This window comes from Oreochromis niloticus, linkage group LG18 (assembly GCF_001858045.2).
Source record: "Oreochromis niloticus isolate F11D_XX linkage group LG18, O_niloticus_UMD_NMBU, whole genome shotgun sequence".
NCBI lineage: Eukaryota > Metazoa > Chordata > Actinopteri > Cichliformes > Cichlidae > Oreochromis > Oreochromis niloticus.
The window spans coordinates 23548257-23564895 of record NC_031982.2 but is presented as its reverse complement, the minus strand read 5'-3'; the positions used below and the strand labels follow the sequence as shown (position 1 = coordinate 23564895).

General features: G+C 38.7%; 1 long non-coding RNA gene across 1 annotated transcript; it reads left to right on the top strand.

The window, feature by feature from the left end:
* Window positions 1–7221: 7221 nt before the first annotated feature.
* LOC109195353 (uncharacterized) lies at window positions 7222–16113 on the top strand. Its single transcript, XR_002056983.2, has 4 exons — window positions 7222–7305; window positions 8921–9060; window positions 12278–12578; window positions 14078–16113. It is a non-coding gene; the product is annotated as an uncharacterized LOC109195353 (long non-coding RNA).
* The last annotated feature ends 526 nt before the right edge of the window (window positions 16114–16639 follow it).

Genomic DNA, 16639 nt, shown 5'->3' with positions numbered 1-16639 from the left:
TTTTCCCCCTTTTTTCTTTGATGTCCGACATTCCTTGTATTTATTTTCTGTAATTACCATGTTCTGAATACTATTTTTTAAAGTTAGCCAGTAGTATCCATCTCCCCTTCTAATTGAGTGAGTGAAGGTATTTCAATTATCTTTACTCGCACAAGGTACTCAATAAAATTAACATTTAATTCAACACTACTGTTACATTTTTAATTTGCTGTCAATGATATGACCCTTAGCATTATTATTTGCTCTCTTAACACTGTATCAGAGATGCATTAAGCTCAATTTATACCTTTTTATCTTTGAATTCAAGTGTTTTAGTCCCATTGCCAAAGGAGAATAAAATCAAGCACCTAGTCATGCAGCCTGCTTTTACAAACATTTGTGAGGGAGTGGTTCGTTCTAAAGAGCTCGCTAAATTGTAGCGTGGTGCCGTAACAGGACACCGCTGTTACAACAAGTTAGTTTGTGAAATTTCCTTCCTCTGAGAAATATCACGATCAACTGCGATATTATTTCCGAGTGGAAGCATTTAGAGAACCACAGCAACTTAGCCATAGAGTCACAGAGGTAGCCAAGTGCTTAAGTGTTGCGTGTATAAAAGTTGCCAACAACCTGCTGACTCAGTGACTGCAGAGTTTCAAACCTACTCCGCTATTAAGATTAGCACAAAAACTTTAGACCAAAGCTTCATGGCATGGGTTTCCAAGGTTCAGCTGCTTGAGTGCCGGAAAAAAACAAATGCGCTTTCTTAATGCGCTCATTCAGTAAGGGAGAAAGCGTTTAAAGGGCTGACCCAAATGTGCCCATCTAAAGCATCATTAGAAAGAAAGCAAAGTGGATCTCGTGGTGTAAATAGCACAATTGTTTCAAATACATGAATGTTGGGTGCAGTGGCATGGTGCCGAGCAGGGTAACGGAGGTAGTATGTAATAGAGGAAAATGTCGTAACCTAGTTGGTTAAGAAAGGGAAAAAGGACAGGTACCTCATACACTGTGCCTCTGCTTAGTTTTATAGGTTTGGTTATTGGTTTTTGGATAGCCATTTTTAGGGAAATTGAAATTTTTGCTGTGTGCATGGGCATTCAACAATGACTGATTTCAAGTCACTTTGCGCACATTAAGAAAACTGAATTACATTTGACGAGGACTGGATTCACAGTAATTCACAGGCAGACGTCTTTATTGATGTACGCACCTCTTCTATTGTTGCGGCTGCCCCAGAACAGACATCGATTCTAAATTCAGCCAGCAGACGACTGAGTATTGATCCCCTTTTGTGTCGCCTACATCTTCTGCCAAGTGCAAACCTGGCAAATGCCTCCCTTTCAGCTAAGAGAAAACGACTTTGTGTTCCCAGAAGGAAAAAAAAGAAACACGCATATACACACTGAAGGCAGCTTTTTTTTGGTTTGGTTTTGTGTTGTTTTCTTTTGACTCTGGTTCACTGCACTAATTGAATTTTTTAATAATGCTCACCAGAAGAGGCGAAGGTAGTTTGCTCCTTCTCAACTCAGACTCACGTCTGGATTTACAAGACATTAACATTCTGGAGAGAATAGGCTGCTCTCCTTTGAGAGGAAGGGAAAAAAAACATTGTCAGGAAGCAATTGTCTGTAAATGAATGGCAGGGTCACCTACCACAGTAAAATGTTAATGAGGAACAGTACACTGGTTCAGAATGCCGGAGGGCTTAAAAGAGGCAGGCTTGAATACAACACGCCCCGGTAATTGAGGCATTCTCTCCTTGCCACAACCGCTGAAAACATACTATCAAAACATACGGCAATACGGTTCTAGTTTGCAGTTCTTTTCTCTTTAAGAGGCCACTGTCATAATCAGGTTCAAGTGTCGATAAAAGTACTTTTAGCATTTAAACTTTCACTCTCGTCTGGAGTGACTTGCTTAAGGCAACAACTGGAAATTCTTACCTCTCAGGAGCAAAATAATAAGCTAAAAGGGCAAAGATCACTGACACAATGCTCCAACAGAAGATATCATTTGGTTTTGTTGTCATATGTATGTCAGAAATGCCAGAAAAGAACAGCCAGGTAGAACACTTTCAAGGAAGTGAACCTTAGATTTGATTATTTCCTTTTGGTTTCTGTGACTCTGCATTTTCCAAGGCTTCACGGTGTACACTTTTCACGTGAAGGTTATTTATCTTAAGGACAAATTTAGTAAAATGTCACGTCATATCTAGCTCACAGCGTAGTATAGGTAAAGAAGTGTCATTGCGAGGTGTTTGATCAGCACTTGACGGACACTCTACAGAAAGAGCGTGACCTTTCTGGAACTTCTTCAGCTATCAGCAATTTGGTACACAACTGAGTTCCACCCTGCAGATACTGTCCTTAAACCTTATCACTTCAGCGTATTCAGCTGTAGTTTCATACTTGGATAAAGTTAGGCCTTTCCATCTTGATTAAAGTGCTGCAGACGATTGCCACCCCAGTGAGGTTATCACTTTTGATTGTGGCTGGCTCAATTGAACTGTCAATGGGAATTAAGATAAATGCATACACCAGAGAGCAACAAGCAAAATGGACAGAATTTTACTCACCGCAAATAATATTCATGTGAGCAGGCAAACTGAAAAAAAAAAAGAACCAAGCAAAGAAATTAAATTACAGTTGAGACTGTTTCAATTAGAAAAAAGCAGAAAAGATATGATTCAGTGGATTCACAGTTACAGGAGGCCTTATGTCAACAATCATTTTCTGAAGGAATAACATTGAGCAGGACAAAGAAAAGTGAGGGTGGTTTTGGAAAATTAAAGCCATATTTAGAACTTTTATGAAAGCCTTAAATTCTTATTGATGAAGTAAATAAATCGACAATAAGCATTTTTTCTTGAAAAATTGTAGAATAAGTTTCTCAGGGACAGGCTATTATTCTCATGGTTGTTGCTTGTTTTATTTTGTTAACCATTTGCCTTGTGTGTTTCAGTAGGTTTTACTTCCCTTTTCCCTTCTTTGTGACTGTTCTCCCTCTTATAATTAGTTTTACATGTGTTCAATTAGTCAGTTCTCTGTGTATTTATAGTCTTCCCATTCCCTTTTCTATTTGTCATTCCATCTGTGTTTCTGCCCTCATTTCACTTCTGTATTCAGTACTTGTTTTATTTATTTATTTATTGGGGGAATATTTTGTAACCTGGGTTAACCTGTGCTTTATTTCATCTTCCCAATTTTGCTGTTTGGCATCAAAGTCAACTGTTACTGTTAATACATATACACAGACAATCTGGAGACATCAAAAACTAAAAACACTGCAAATAATACAAAAAAACTATTGCAGTAGGTACTCTTAGGCAGGTGAAGCAGAGAAATGGGAGAGGCTAAATTAATAGTCTTTATTTAATCTGGTTTAGACTAATTGCCAGCATTGCTGGGCTCTTCATTCAAAACTACCACTGAATTTGAATGTACTACTGAATATTGAAAGGGATGCCGTTTAACATGGTATTAATATGTCCCTAACTGGGCTTTTACATCCACAAAACAAATAAAATATGACAATATTCAAATACATTAAAGCACAACATAACATAGATAAAATATGCAATATATACACATTAACTGAGAAATATATAAAGACATGAATTAAGATATGACTTCTAAGAATACCATTTTCTTCGCACTATAAAATGCACTTAAAATCCTTTAATTTTCTCAAAACTCTACAGTGCGCCTTATGTATGAATTCTGGTTGTGCTTACTGACCTCAAACCGATTTTATGTGGTACACGGCGCTTAAAAATCTGTCAAAAAATGTTTTAGTACGACTTTGGTAAGCTACGAAGCCGCACAGCTTGACGGATTGTCAGAGCATTATGGCTACCGTAGTCAGGAGCCTCGCGGAATAATCTGGGTCCAAAACTCCGTCCGTTTCAGGTCCCAAAGTCAAACAAACACTGCAGCATCACTGAGAGTTCAAAACTGTCTAAATTCTTTCATCTTTAATAAAATGATCAGGGTTGCTGCTTTACCAGGTGTAACAATTAAGTTTAACATCCAGGCATCCATGAAAACAGAAAATATTAAATTTGCCGGATTAAGAAGCTAGCAAGAAGTTAGCTCGCTAGTTTCCACCTAAACATGATATAGCATGTTCTGACTGAGAGATTTCTGAAGAAATTAAAATGTACAGCTCCCCTGTCACTTCCAACATAAATGAAGACAGAAAACTAAACAGCAGTGACTTTGGTCGGGTTACTGAAGTATGACTAGCTGGTATAGAATGATGTGCTACGTGATTGCTAGCGACACAGCTAGCATAACATAAACACAGCTGGAGGATGAACGCTAACTTTTTTCCCCTCGATAAAAGTTAACGCAAGGGTTCCCAATGGTTAGGATGGACAAATGCAATCGCATGGCAGGATGGTGTAAATATACCAAACTTCAGTCAGGAGAACAACTGAGATAATCCATCCACAATATGAGGTTAGTCATTAATATACATGGGAATAGAGCAGCTGCGAGAAAATTAAACATTAATGAATCAATGGTACGGAAGTGTAGGAAGCAAGAAGAATGAGTTGAGTAAAGTTTGACTTATCTGACTGTTTTGCTTAATGCACCTTATAATCCAGTGCGCCTTATGGTCTGAAAAATATGGTAACTATTAAATTATAGGATAATTCATTTAAATGTCTACATCTTTGGTTTGTTTTTTCCATAGATGATATGTCTTAATGGAGAATATTGACTGTCCAAATTTAGATCTGTAAACAGCTTCCATTCACCATGCTACTAGTGGCTCTACCACTGTCTTGTGATGCATCTGGAAAGACTTTCTGCAGCTTGACTGTTTATATATTTGAAAACTGCTTTAAGGAAACATAATTGAATGAAACTCTCAAAGCTAAAAAGATCATATTTTTAAAATGTGACAATGATACTATGGAAGAGCCTTTTTATCCATTATTCTCAGAAACTAGTTATATAAGGATGCCAGATGCTTAATTGTAGATGGTGACACTTGAGCTCATGCAGTTATACAATACAAAAAATGAAAAAATGTCATAAAATGGATGATGCAGGGCTTCCTGAGTGGGTATGTAGTATCAAATTAGCTTAAAACTTTTCAGTTTGGTCTTAATCGCCTTTTAATTGTCTTCAAGTGGGAGAAAAGGAAGAAACACATACATTTTTATTTTTAGTACAAGACATTTATGTTGCAGCTACTGATGTATACCATCTAAACATGAAGTTATTATTGCTGCTGCCTCGTTAGGTGACAAAGCAGTGGTACATGTATATATTTCAGTAGGTTTCAGTAGGCTTTACTTCCCTTTTCTCGTCTTTGTGACTGCATCATCTGCCTAAAACCAGCATCCAGCTTCTCAGCAGCTAGCACTGAGGTCACTGATGACCACTCTAAAAAGCAGTGGGCCAAGAACCTATCCTTGGTTAATGCTGATTCTATCCCCCAGCAGTCTATAATGACATTTCTGTGAATTATTTGAATTGTTTTTATCTAAAACAATATTTTGTCCAATGAAGAAGTTTATTGGTCTTTATTAAGACCTCCGTTTTCAGGTTGCCAGGAAGTTGGCGACCAGTCTGTAGGCCTGTGTCTGACCTCTTGAATCCAAAAACAGTCTTGTGATTTTATAGTTTTTGTATGATTAGTTTTGGCTGAGGAATTCAGTCCAACCACTTGATTGCTGATTGCATGACGTCTTTTTTTTCTAGTGGCCCTAATCCTCTTCCATAGGGCTTTTCAGTTAATAATTCATTCAATCATTTATTTCTTAAACTTGTAAAACCAATGATCACCGTTGACTTTTCGAAAATAATGATGTTTTCAAACCTTTGTATCATTTTTTTCATGTGTTTATATATTTTGCTATGGTAAAGTTGTTGTTTTTTTATTTACATGTCATACTTTTGCTATATTTTTTTATTAATTTAGTGACATATGTAATCATGTAGTTATAACACACATCTAAGTCATCTATCTACCTATATGATTCAAATTAATACATGCAAGGTCACATTCCGATTGCACCATTTTAGACTTGGACATAAAAATCTTTCTTGGTCAGGGCAACTAGTACAAAAATGTTTTTCAGCTCTGGAATGTATTGTACCAGACTGGTATTTAAATAATAATTTAAGTAATGCTATATTTCAGTGTTTCATCGAAGCCAAGTATGTGTTAGTCTTTTACTTATTGGACTTTTGAATATCTTTTCAGTTTGATTCACAAGTGCTGAATAATTTCCCTTAAAGAACACACAGACTTGTCCTTCCTTTACTATAATGCTAATTAGGATGAGGCAACCGTCCCTTTAGAGGTTATTCACTAAACTCGCTGCGGTTGTTTATGAACAGGCAAAGTCAAATTCATTGAAGACAACACAACTTACTTCTGGCAACTAATGCAGCTTATTTTTTAGTCAGCTGCTGCTCGCATCAGTGGACTTCTAGCTAAGATTGTTGTCAACGGGTAATCATATTCACATAGCAGCTGAACTTTAAACTTAAAGCCTTTCATGCGCAGAATTTAAGTCATGTGTGTTTGCCTTCGTTACCTGGGGTTACATATTGTTCCTGCAAGGCTAATGCATGAATATGTGACGTACAATGGTGAAGTGTCTGCAGAATAAACTCTAAAGTACCAGCACTACCTCAATGCCAGAAAATGAATCTTGCATACATTTGATTTTGTAGGAGAATCTATTTATAAAAAGCACAGTAATAAACATCACGACACAGGACCGTGCTACCGCTACAAGGTCCTCTCAACAGGTTCATTGAGGATTACTTTGCCCACAGCTATACCAGGACTACAGCTTTAGAAACCAGTTTTCTCAACCAACAACATAGAAAATATTCTCTAAGTTACATGTTAATTATAAAACCTTGAGGTGGAGGTTTTCTGAGTGAAATCAATCATTTTCCAAAAGCGAATTATTCTAACGTGCTTTTTCTTAATGAATGTCATATCTATCATCTATGGCTCATTAATTCCACAAAAGCATAGTCCATCATAGACTCATATTTAGATGATTCATGTCCTCATAAAATGGGAGGGTGTTGTTATCTTTGCACAGTAGTTTCTTATACTTTGTAGCACAAATCATACCATGAACCTTGATTAGATAAAACTGTCTGTGGCCATCCTTTTTTACATCTTTTTTACATCAGATATCTGGCCTGATATCTGACTTTTTGTGTATTTCAGGTCTGCCACACCTCTGACTGCCCAAACACATGAATGTTATGTGATCATTAATGGGGCTCTCTATCAAGCCTCAGGACCAAGGGGTTTCTCCCATCTGGCCACTGGGCTTTGTGTGTGAGTGTGTATTGTTTGTCTTTCTAAGTAATCTGTTAGTACCCTCAAGCTCAGCTTTACACAATCGTATTATTTCTTAGAAGTGTTTGTGTTAGTGTAAGGAATCTTAGTAGGGGTTCTCTCACAAACACTCTATCTTTTGGATGCACGATCTGATATCGTCGTGTTGGTGTTGTTCCCAGATCAACATAGTAAATGTTGTTCCAGGATCAACATTGGAAGTGACCAATCAGAATGTTGTGACGTCATACTTTTGCGACTTTGGGAAAAACCGCCGTAAAACAAAAAACTGTACTTAAGCTGCGAGAAACCGCCTCTGTCCGCCGATCAACGGACCCTGACCCTAATCCTAACCCCGAACCCTTTAATAAACGCTAAGCAGAACTGATATTGTCCTTGCAACATTGGAATTTCATAAATGCACAAATGGCTTGACGCGCCAAAGAATAACGTCACAACATTCTGATTGGTCACTTGCAATGTTGATCCTGGAACAACATTTACTATGTTGATCTGGGAACAACACCAACACGACAATATCAGATCATCCCTTTTGGATTGTGGTGGATCAGGGAGCCCAGGTGTGTGACTTCTAATTTTTGTAGCCTAGTGTCTCTTAGCTTGTGACTTTGGTTCTGTAGACCTTGATTTGCTTCATTGTGTTTGTTACACTACTCATATATATAATTTCTTGCCATACAGTCATTTGTTTTCTTGCTTGGCTTACATACTTTCAAAGTGATTGTTGTTTCTTCCTGTGTTACCCTAGACTTGGAAAAAAAGGTTTTTCTACCAGAGTCATAAAGCGATAACATTTGTCAAAAAGGTACCTCAGAAGCGATTACATAGTTCCACAAAGCACATGTAGTGGAAAGCCCATTTTCCAGTGGGCTGATGCACTTTTGGGCCAATGGGCCAGCCTGAGGGGCCCGTACACACCGGCTGTACAAGGACTGACAGCAGCGTATTGGTTCATTTTCATTACTGCCACTGGATTGCCCAATCAAATCTCTTAATGCGGCCCTTCCCCTACCTTCGCTGTGCACTCACAGCAGCATGCAGAAAAAGTTTAGTTTGGAACAAGTGGTGAAAAGGTGGAGCTGAAAAGCTGGGAGGAAGTAATAAAAATAAACTAAAAATAGATGCAGCAAAATGTGTCAAATTAACCAACACGTTAACTGTCAGGGCTGCTGCACCATGAACAGTAGAACCAGCAACAACTAGTAACCAGGCCTCACAGGAGGCTGCTTTTAGCACCAGCTGTGGAGAAGTGAAAAGAGACGAAGAAGATTAAATTATCGTGGTAAGAAAATAGATGGAGGGACATAATTAGGAAGGGAGAGATTTAAGGATTTGGGTAAAATGAATGGCTGCTTTGACCATGAGCCACTGCTAACAGCTAAAGTGTTGCTTTTAATTATCATCACATGCTGCAGTGCAGCTAAGAACTAGCCCAACAACAACTGTACCAACCTGATTAAAATCTGTTTTAATCAATCAAACAAAATGTATATGCAATATATGTGTATGCATGACATAGATATAGATATTTTTATATATACATTTTTGTCCTAGTCCAGCCCTGGATTAATCTCCGTGTTTTTGGAAAACACAGAAGCTGTCTTGTTGGTGTGATGATACAGGGGTGCATTAAGGCAGAGGGAATGGACAGCTTGCACACCTGGAAAGACATCATGTTCCCATCCTATGCTGCCATCCAGATGACAACCACCAAAATAATCATGACCTAGCTTGGTATATTTTCTGTTTACATATTTGACTTGTTTTCTATTTGCTGTTGTGAAAAGAACATCAGTTTATGATATTATAAAACAATTTAGAATTATAATTACAATTTTTTTAGTTTAAATTTCACAAGCATCCTAACTTCTTTAAAAATAGGCCTGTAGAAGGTATTGAAATACTTTAAAGCTTTGACAGCAACATTTTATGTTCTGAAATTAGAATATCTCGCTCTCAACTAGGAAAGTATCAATCTATCTTTTGGAATACAGCAAATATTGTCATTAGCCTGAAAAGGCTAATGACAATATTAGCCTTTTCAGGCTAAAACAAACCAAAACAGCCTCGGTCCGAACGTGTTATACAGTATGTATTGGAGGAGACACCAGAGTGCCGGTGAGGTTGTAAGTGCTTTGGTCTGTAGCGTGTGCCATGACCCCTGGCAGGGCCTATTAGAGGAAATGTCTCTGTGGTCTACATGCCTCCAACCTCTCTGGCAGCCACCGAGCAACATCAATTACACCCACAGCAGCTCCAGCCTATAGCTACACTAGTATATTGCCATCACCACGGGGGTAATTGGTCCACTATACACTTCCAATTCTGAGCAAGTCGCAGCCTATTTTTCCAGTCAGTCGACACCGGTCCATGTTAAAATAGTTATTACAGCCCGCAGCTTCACTATGGAGTCCTGAAATTGAACAAGAAGGGGGGAGGAGCAAATTATGCTACGAGTAGCAAAGCCAGTGATCAACTGTCACCATGTTGATGAATTTAGGACTGATGAAGTTTATGTTTTGGCATTGAAAATCTCTTACTAGGTGTAATGTGCAGTACAGTAATGAGGGCTTTCCTTTGCCCTGAGACTGAGTGAGATTGCATGATGCATCCTGCTCCCTGCAGCGTATATGACTTAAATGTCCTTTTAAGTGGTGCATGCATAAACTGTTGTTGGAATTATATGTGTGACCTTTTCATTTAGTTTTCAGTTTTCTTCCCACCAGGCCAACGCCACCACTTAAGGTCACTGGACAGTTCTCTAACAGGCAGGATGACAACAATAATTAACTCCATTTAGTAGAGTCAGGGATAATGTAAATGTCTCAAGTCATTTCTCTTTATAATCCTTAACTTGACTGATATTAGCCATGACAGCAAAAGGACACACACACACACTAACACTACAGTTACACGCTTGAATGCTTAATAGCATGCATATATGCTGTGAAGTGAGGCACACATGCATGCACACTTTATTTCTGCTTATGTAATGATAACATTTAGTAGATGATAAATAAATATAGCGTAGGGGTTGTATGTGCCACCAAATGCACGTGCACATGTAAACTGCCCACAGTTGTAATACATTTTCTGTCCTGTGTGTGTGTGTCTATGTGTGTGTGTGGTGCAAATTGCGCAGATGAAAGGTCAGATGAAGTACAGCCTGGCCCGAAGCGCAGCATGGGGTGTGTATATTCAAAGAGACAAGTAAGGAAGGAGCCACATCACGCCTAAAAAAATATATATTTTCACCAAAATTCAGAAGCATGCAGTCCTCAAACAGATGCACAGAGAAAGAAAATATAAACACAGAGTTGTGCAACCTACACTACGGAGAGATAAAGACAGACATGCAGAACCGCACATGGGTGCACACATACAGAAACACCACGTCCCCTGGCTGAAGTGCTGGCTGAGGCACTGGGGCCAATTAGGATGCCAAGGCCAATGCATCATCTGAGGGAGCCAGCTGTCTGTGTGCTGCCCTGATGTGGCTGTCCTCGCTGTGCTCTGTAAGCTCTCTGCTCCGAGGGGCCTGGACCAGATCTGACGGAGACAGGCAATCTCTCCCTCTCTCACTCAAAAAACAGGGGTCATGTGAGAAGCAACAGGTTAGCTGGTTGGCTCATCCAGCAATTTCATTTCCATTTCCCCATTTAAATCATTAATGTTCGCTACATTTTAAACATTTAACAAGACCTCGGTCAAGTGGATCGGTATCTTACTTCCTCGCTACAGCCGTGTTGTTAGCGGCGATGTTTTCCAAAGAGTAAGACCCTATTTCTCATGAATAATTTTCCTGCTCTTTCGAATAAATCTCTGTCTTTGTCAGTGGGAAAACAAGGTAAACATGTCAGAACTTTTCAGAAAATTTCTTCCTCTTCCCCCTCGTCTCACCATCTGCTGCTGTGAAATCTCAAAATCTTTGGCTTTGTTTGTTCTTGATAAACATCAGCGACCCACTGGCACATAAAGTAAAAAGCAGTATAGAGGCTAGCACGGTCTTATCATCTGACAGTTTTTTTCCCATCTGATAGCTGTGCTAGTATCTCAAAATAGATTTGAATCACCGCTTCACATACACAAAATGTAAAAGAAAAACAAAAAAACATTGATTCATTGATTAAAAACACTGAATATATAGAAATAGGTCTAGGTATATGTAATAATTAAAAGGAGGCTGAATAGTGGCTTTATTTTCAAGACAAAGATGTGATGTGCAGTTGAATCAAGAAGTGCTCAACCTTGACCATCTGCTGGGTGGGAGGAGGGCTGAAGTTTCCCAGAGGAGACGCAGAAGTGCTGCTGAGGGTGAAGGGGAAAGAAAACCCGACTGACAAGAAGGAAGGACAAATACATGTAGCCATTATGCACCGTTTGATATGCAAAAAAGCTCAATATTAAAAATACTTGAAACATTACATGAAGCTTTTTGCTATACCAGGAATTGCTATGCACACGTTTTTAACAGCAGTGAAAACAAACTACGGAATTAGTTTATTTTTATGGCCTTGGGTAATTTCACAACTAATTTAGAGGCAACTTTGTGTATCCATCGATCGATATGGACACTTTTTCATCTTAGTAACTCTTAGCACTACAGTGAAATATTTGGTTGTAAGCTCAGATCAGCATTCTGTGAGCCAACAGCCAGCAGAATTAACTGTCAGTGCAGCAGCTTCAAGTTTTGTCACAGATCACAGGATTTCTTGCCCAGTTTCTTGATTTGGAGAGCATTTGTTCACTTCAGCAATTTAACTCCATCCGTTACAGTAAAAACTTAAATACAGTATTGTGCTAAAGTCAGTTCTTTATATTCTTTATATTTTGCTAGCCCGTTTTTATGTGGCTGATTTGTGTATAGGGATGGCTTTCCTTTTCCACTTCATACATGTTGTATCAAAAATTTCATCTAGTTCATAATATGTTTAATATGTATATTTCTCAGCTTCAGTGGCTGCTACACAACTCAAGAGGCTACTACCAGCTGACACCAACTTAGGAAAGGCATTGCAATGTGTTGCCCAATCTCTCCCACCCTTTTCACCACGGCCTTCGAAATCATACTCATAATGGGAGACAAATAGTCAGTATGGAGTCAGACCAATGACTGCCAGCTTTGAGGAGTTACATGGACACTAACAACTCTTCTCCAAAGATCAGCCTGTACCACGCAGAACCTGAAAAAGGCTTGAAGAACTTCTTTTTGCATGGAGGATTTGTAGGAACATCCACCCAGCGCTTGGCAGGTACCTTCTTACTTTTGTTTCCTTCTTCTTCTTTTACTGGTGTTTTGACCTCTTTGATCTCTGACCAAATTAAAAGTCAATATTTAGTATGACCACCTTTAATCTTGAATGCAGGATAAACTCTCTTAGACAAGCTTCCTTTGAATTTCTTTAATTAGTCATCACCAATAGTTCTCCAGGCTTCAAGAAGGACATTCACAGCTCTTCTTTTTTTTGTTTGCAGCCTTTTTCTGCATTTTCTGTTCAGATTATTCGACACTGCTTCACTAATCTTGAGGTCCGATCTCTGGGGAGGACAGTTGATGACTGATAGTGTTCATTTGTCCAGGTATGCTTTTACTGCATTGGCAACATTATCAGACTGAAAAATGAAGCCATTTCCAAGATGCTTCCCAGATGTTATTGCATGGTGGATCAAAATCTGACAGTAATTTTCTACATTCATAATTCCATCAATTCTGACAAGATTTGTTGGTGCAAAAATACAATAATGTCTGTCATATATTTAGCCATATATTTGGCCTTTTTTGTAGATTTAGCTAAAGAAAGCTAAAAGGTGCCTAAAGATACTAAAGGTTCTTTAATAAGTTTTCTATTATGTGCAGACACAAAATTGACTCATTCCTTGAATTAGTTACTTTTTTGGTGGTTGAAAGATTCATGGTTAATGCGAAGTGGCTTAACAAAAAGAAAAAGAAAGAAAAAACATTCCTCTGAAAATGGCTAGGTAAAAGGACTAGACTGAAAATTGTTCAAAACAGTGAAAGACCTTCAGAAACCCTGGAGAACTATTGCTTAACACCGCTTTAAAATTAACTGAAGTCTGGAAACTTGAAAGCTAAATGTAAATAAATGAAGGGTCACTCAAGATTTTAGCACAGCAAGCCTTTAATTAGTTTTTAAGGGAAAGTTAGTTTCTATTGCAGCATGTTTCTGTGATTCACGGGGCTGGTTTTGGATTTTAGTCGAGCTACAGCAAGAGAGCAGTGCACACTAGATGCTGTGGGTGCGACAGAAGTTCCTCTTGAGGGCAAACAACGCAGAGGCCTGTTCCAGGGGATGATAATTGAATGAAATAGAGATTGGATTGGAAGCTTCTGTCAGTGCCAGACATATCGGCAGGTTGATGACTCGTACCCCCAGGGTCTGGCTGGTGATAAAGAAACGGCCTACTTGGATTGCTCTGTGGTTTGTTTTTGCTTTTAAACTGTCCTGCTCGGACCAAGTGGCTCATAAATACACGTAGAAAATCCTTTTTTTCTCAGCACGAGTACTTGAGCGCAATCTTGTCTATTCCTAGAAAATATGCAGATACTCACACTAACTGGGGCTTTCAGTTAAATACAAGTATACACACACATACACTCACTCAAACCCACACACTGAGAAAAAAACAAAGGAGGGAATGGGAACCCTTTCAGTTTTAATTAGTCGCTGCTGCTGTGTTTTGGAGGCGGTGCAGGGGTCAACAGTAATTGGGTTGTTTTTTTTATATTTAGGCATTCAGAGCAGAACAGAGGGATATGGGTCACAGCGAAGTGATCCCAGAATCCCACTGCCTGCTTTCCACCCTCTCTTCCTGCCCCCCCAAACGCCCCACCATCCGCTCTGGCACCATCACATTAACTGGAAAGACTTGTAGATCCTGGCAGGCCTGGCAACTGGAGAGAGGCCACTGCACCACCCTCTCAGCACTGCTCCAAGTCGGTTTTCACCAAGACCAAATGGAGGAATCTGGAGAGTTCAGCTGTGCCATGAAAGAATAGCCTTCTGGGAACATGTCTGGGAAAATAGAAGGAGGCAAGGATTCAGAGTAAGGCAGAGGAATTGCAGAAGGGATGCCAGGATTTTCTTCACCAGCAGAACCAGGAGAGCCAAAGTGTGGAGTGCCAAGCCAAACGGAGGGAAGCCAGCTTAGAAATATAGAAAAGGAGATGATGGGAATGGTAAGAAGCTGAAAAGATTCAGTGAGAGCACTGCTGCGGAGGATAGACACCATCCAGATGGTCAGCTCAGTTGCTTACAATAAATTATTTATCAACTTCTTTCATTTAATGATGCCCAAAGCATAAAACTTGGTCTTTACTTAGTATTCATGCTTCAAACATGAAGTATGAGTATTCCTATGAATACTTGTTTTGTGACAATTGCATCACATTAATACAGAGAGTTAGCATAAATTAGACACAACTACATAATGAATGCACATGGCTCTCCAAGCAGTGAAGTGCCTTTGAGGGGTATTATGATACAGCAGAACAATGGCAGTGGACTTTTTAAGCTGATTGCACTAGGCATGTTTGAGTGATTTGAAATGATGTTGAAAGAGACACTTTCTCACAGATGTGTATTAAGATGAAATCGCCTTTACGGATTCTGATATTGCAAGGCTGTTTGTGATAGATTCTAACTTTTAGCTTATATTGTAGGTTATTGCAATTTACCTTTTTATACATTCAGTTCTAGTATTTGGGAAGGTTTATACATTTTCGCTGACAGAGTATTTTATTTAAACTAATATTTGTTTAAATTTCGTGTTCCCTAGCATCCAGCTAGAAGTCAGTGCGTTCCATTAAACATGATAGTTGTGCCAGCTCATAGCAAAGTGAAGGAAAAATAGACAATTTGTATGAGGTACTAATGTTTGAATGTAATTTCTTCCCGGTGAGATTCTAGCTAAGCATTAATAATGAGACAGGACAGGCCTGTCGAGTTTAGATTTCTCTATATTTTGAAGAGGTGTGAAAATGCCTCTACAAAGAAATATGCATTCCTACAAAAACGTGGACAAACACGTTGAATGAATTGCATGGTTTGGTTTTCAGCAAGTTGCATGTTCTTTATAAAAGTACAAGTTAATAGCCAAGTGTTATTTCTAAGGCACTTGTCATCAGAAGTTTAGAGGGACTCATCAGTATCATGAATGTTGTGGTAATTTGGGGCTTTTGATGATTTCTTTGAAGTGTTTTTTCCAGGGTGGAATAATTGTACGGCATACATATTTGGTGACTATAAAAAATAAGGTTACATTTATTTTGGATTTTCTCTAATCCACATTGCCTTAATGCCCAGATAACTGGAACATGACCATAACAAAAAGCCATGACAGGTACCGATAGGTAGCTTGAATAATAGTATATAGTTAGAATATTATCATTTCAATTGATAACTGAACCATTGTTTTCATACAATCCAGGTGGAATCATTAAAGCAGCCTCTCTAAAGATGTTTTAATTAACACACATTCACCAGTTGCAACTAATAAAATTTGCTAAACAGTTTTGGTTATTTTATCTCAAATAAAGAACCCAGTGTTTTAAAAACATGGCACATTAACACTTAATCTGCTTCTGCAAGCAAAACTGTATAAATACAGCGGTAATGTAAAAAAAAACTCAGCTGTGCAGGTGGTCTCTTTATATTCAGTTCATGGACTTCTTTTTTCAACCAAAGGCTCCTAACCAAATTTCTGGAGATGCTGCCTGCCACCAGCAGTTCCCTGTCTTGCCACCAGGCAACTGCTTGGGAACCAAGGTCAGTGGAGGGGCCCCTAAGGGCTGTCAAACTTTAAACTACAGCAGTGGCAATAGCAGGCGAGACCTGTTACCCCTCAAGGGAAGCTAAATGCTGCTGGTCTAGACTTAACTCTGTGGGAATGATACTTAAATATAACTTCAACTGTTATCGCATTATTTCCTCAGTTCATTGTGATTGTTGAAATTAGCTCATTTAGCTAGTAGACCAGCCAAGTCTCAGAGGACTGTTTTTTAGTAATCACTCCAACACTGGTTGGGGTCATAATCCAAAAAAGGTAATGCAAGGTAATTCTTTAAAGTAAGGCAGTATGTTACATAATTACTCACAACAGGAAGTCATTCATTACACTACTCTTTATACTACTTTTTTTTTGTCTGTAACACTAAAATGCATCGTCACATAATTATGAATTAGCAAGTAAAACATCAACACAAATCCTTGCACTAATGTGGACACACATGCAACCTTTCTTTTAGTGTTATTTGAACAGTTTAAACGCAAAACCAGCAACACACAGCAAAGAT